The sequence below is a fragment of the Gadus macrocephalus genome, chromosome 8 (assembly GCF_031168955.1).
Source record: "Gadus macrocephalus chromosome 8, ASM3116895v1".
NCBI lineage: Eukaryota > Metazoa > Chordata > Actinopteri > Gadiformes > Gadidae > Gadus > Gadus macrocephalus.
In genome coordinates this window covers 2,322,938-2,327,508 of record NC_082389.1, presented here as the reverse complement: position 1 = coordinate 2,327,508, position 4,571 = coordinate 2,322,938, and positions in this window count along the sequence as shown.

Sequence of the window (4,571 nt, the reverse complement as noted above, 5' to 3'; positions counted from 1 at the left end):
AACAAAAAACAAAAAGCTAAGGCGTGGCTGGGCACCCTTGTCTTATTCCTCAACAGTTTTGTACCACTGGGAGATCAAGGACTCCCAGTTAGATGAAGAACTCCTTGGCGGTTTCACTGGGGATGTTGTGTGAGTCGGGCTGGTCGGTGAAGGGGGACTCTGGGCTGTCCTCGGCTTTGGTTCTCTTCACCTCCGGGTTGCCGTAGGTCTCCTTCCTCCTGTAGAGGAACACGGCCACGACAGCCAGCCCCAACGCCGTCAGGAAGACGACCACCGCGATCACGCCTGCGACAGAGCGGGAGAGAAGTTTAATCAATTTTCGTATTCTCTTTGAACGTTGAAAGTGTGCAGAAATAGGCGACAGTTGTGGGTCCTTTGAAAATGTCAATAGGAAAATGATGAATTTGTAAATTGGGTTCAAATCGGAATTCAAAACGATCATGGCCGTGGGGTTTTGGTTTTCAACTCTTCAGACAGGATTTGCTGAAAGATGAAACACGACATCAATGCTTGTGTTCACTCTCCCAACATTTTAAAAAGAGCCAATTGGAGGAGTCAAGGAGAGCGAGAGTGAGAGTGAGAGTCATTTCCAGGAAGTCAGTCTTGATCAACAGCCCGATCGTTTTGGTTAAAGCAATTAAAAGGGTTTGTTTTGGGGGACTTTTAAAGATGTAAAACCATGAATAAACTCATTTTTCCACACCTGGCGTGTCACACTGAATTCCATATGGAAATCGAAAAGTTTGCAAAGACATACGGGATCTTAACCGCTTTATTCTGCTGCTGTTGATGGAGAAAGCCTTGGCATTAAACATGAAAACATTATGCTACTTTGGGCGTGGTACACAACAGCAAAGAAGGTCATCTTTTTTAGATGTATATTATTATGTTATTATTATAATCCACGACTGGGTGCCACTTATTTACTTTCGGTTGCCTGGTTACTAAATGTTTTCAGGTTACTTATATAAGGCTGCGAAATGTAAAGTTGCGTCATTTGTTAGCGATTAACTCATAGAGCTAAATGGCAAGCCATTATTTGGTGCAATCGGTGTGAACTCTGGTTAGTTAGTTTAATGGGGGACGCATATAAAATCAGCAGGGAGGGAAATGCTAAACCGATTGCACTGACTGTCGTCAAGGAAACAATGATGCAAAACATGTTGGGTACTGTACCTCCAATCAGGGCAGAGTCAGTCCGAACGGAATTGACTAAAGGTTGACCTGTATTCACAGAACCGGACTGGTCTACCGTGAGCAAGAGAGAGGGTATACGGCAGCGAGGATGACGAAGAAGAAGAAGAAGAAGAAGAAGAAGAATGGAAAAGATACAGCAGAGAATCACCAAAATAAATAAAATGGCAGAAGAATATCAAGGGCAATGAAAAACAGAGGGGGGGGAGAAAGAAGACAGAGAAGTTAAGAAATTTGAGGACAACAGAGAAACAGTGTGGGAGCCTCCCCCATCAGGGCTGAAGGGGCCCATTAGACACACCAGCACTGGTCCAAATGGCTCTCGTAAGGAGGCTCCAAGCTACACGCCACCAGGGGATATGAAACTAAGTGGAAACGGCCTTCCACAATAATTGACTCTGCCTAATTATTTTTGTCCTTATCCCAAACAAGGCTCGTCTCTGTACCTAATGAGCCCATCGCCATCGATGGAATGGTGGCATGAATAAAATAAAAAAATAAAATAAAAAAACAAGACTGACATCATTGCAATAATTGTTTTTAAAGAACCATCTAGAACTGCATCGGGGAATGTTTTCAACTGACGAACAGGGCTAGAAATATTTTACTTTGGGAAAAAGAGATACTCTGGGAAAAATCGAGATCAGGTTTGAAACACAGATTTTTATAAATACAATTGAATAATACTAAGAACGCTATGTTAACTCCGCCCTCTTACCTGAAAGGTGGTGTGTGTTCTCTGCAGCGTCGGCATTGGTCGGGGCCGAGGAGCCGCACTGGGACTGGACCAATGGGCCGCTGATGGCCACGGGGCTGGTGTCCGGGTGGAGCAGAGCTGCTTTGAGCGGACTGATGGAGTTGAACCGAACCACCGACAGACAGCCGGTGAAGCCCAGCGAGGCAAGGCGAGCCAGCTCAGGATCCAGCTCATCAGACTCTGGAGAGGGGGAGAGGGGGAGAGGGGGAGAGAGAGAGAGAGAGAGAGAGAGAGAGAGAGGGAGAGAGAGAGAACACTGTGATTTATAGTAATTCAATTACCACCGATTACTCACAGGATTGTTATTCCTGTAATACCACCAAATCCGTAATTGTCCAACAACCAAAGAGCAGGTTAATGTAGGGGGTAAAGGAGACAGCCTTTTAAAATAAGGGGAACAAAATAACAGTTACAATTAAGTTTAACACTAATGAGTAAACAAGTCATTTCACGGCACAATGAATCTAGGAAAGGGCAACGATGCTATTTAAATGCATTAGCGAACTCTGAGAGCTAGGAGCGGGTAGCGTGTGTCGTATCCTGTGTCAGTCAGGAGTGGAGGAAGAGTGACAACACACGGGCGAGCCTGGGTACATGGCCTCAAGCTTCGGTCAATTGTTAGGATTTCTGAACGAATATATTCAAATATTCAGAGAAGAAGTAGAAATAGTCAATTCATAGTGTGTGCATCTTTGCCTCCCTGAATCTGTGCCACTGAGAGAATTGTGTTGTTCTCAACTCGACGTTTTTTTCTCCAGTGTTATTTTCATGATGCAAAATGCTAAATTACAACGTCCCGTAAGGATTGCATGCGTGGACGCCATCGGCTTGCGGATCCACTCATGGGCCCTGTTATGGAAGAGACTCAGTGGAGCCTCAAGGTTTCCAAACACACTTCTCCCATAGTTTGAGAATAGGCCTGCTTCAAGGATCGTTCATGCCATGCCTGGCCATGCATGTAGGAGGTCTCACGCGCTTAAATATTTATTTATTTTGTCCCTGGGATGTCATTGGGATTTTCAGACGAAATATAACCTAAGCTTCTTCCTGCGGTTCCCAAAGATGCATAGGCATGAAACCAAATTATGAATCCCCTTTTTTTGGTATACCTTTTTTTTCTTAAAAAAAACCCTGAAACTTTAGAAGAAATATATATAAATACTTGAATATCCGACCTCGGCACATCACACATCACACATCAAACCAAAATACATTGAGAGTTCTGTCTCTGTAATCGCCACTGTCGCTTGTTGTTGTTGCTCATCTAAACTAAGTTTGAATTGCAGACTTTAACCATTAAAGCTACAATCAGCGATCCTTGTCTCAGGCCAATTTGTTTTGACCAAAATTGTGCTTCGGGTTGAGTCTTGTTCGACTACCGGCAATTGCTTTAAATAAGAATGCATGAGAAACATGAGACTCAATCACAACACAATTTAATCAGAACAAAGTGGGGTGAGCAGGAGCTGCTTGCTGACAGCCTTAACAGCAACTTTTTGGACCGATCCACAGAGAGCAGTGTGTCTGTTGCAGTCGTCCAAGCAGTGACTCTTCCGTTATTGCAAAGCGCCCCGTTATCGGTGAGTCACCCTTCTAGAACAAAAACAATCCTTCTGTTATTTACGGATTGCCTTATTGATTCTAGTTTTTTTTGTCTGGGGGTTTCTATTATCTAGCAATGACAGGACAGTGGCTCAAGGCTGTATTTAAGATTTCACAAGTGATACCATAAAGTTATGGACTAAAGTATATACATTAAACTAACAGTCAGTCGGTGGATGTAGGAGAGCGATGCTGACAAGCCTCAACTCCCCTGTCCTTTTCAATTAAAAAGCCTCATACCCACGCATTGAAACACACGCACGCACGCACGCACGCACGCACGCACGCACGCACGCACGCACGCACGCACGCACGCACGCACGCACGCACACACAGTAATTACTGTAGATTGAGTGTTAATGATTTGTTTCCAAGTGTTTGTCATTCCACCAGGCAAGTAGTGGAATCAACTACATTACAAGTACATCAACTACAGCATCAGTACATGTCGATCAGTTTCACTCTTCATTACAGGCTAGAGCAATTATACACATCCCCATCATAAAGCTCTGTGGCTCTCACACACACGCAGGCCGGTAATTGCCCAGTTTTGTGAGTCCACTTTGTGATATGTAACTGGGCAGAAAGTCTGTCGGCCTGTTCTGAGTGAGAGAAAGTGAGGGTGAGAGTACAGAGAGATACATTTTGGACTTCTAATAAATACACCACTCTACACCAAAGGCCGAGGCCGGGGAACACGGACCCTGTCAAATATCTTTTCTCCCCGTGTCCTAATCATGTTGAAACAATTTGAGTAGCCATGTCTTATACTTTAAGCCTGTAAATCTGCAGTGCTGAACTCACACTAGTTTATCAGATTAAAGTAAATATAGTCTATACAGAAACATCGCTCTATCAGGACATAGGGAAAGCAAAAGCATTGTACTGGGTTCTTTGGTTTCAAGTCCAGTGATTGGATCAGCAAGTCATGTGACATCTGGGAGTGGCCCAGTTCTAATGGAAGCTGATTGGCAGCAGTGACACACAAAATATAATGGTTTTTCACTTTAAGCAAATA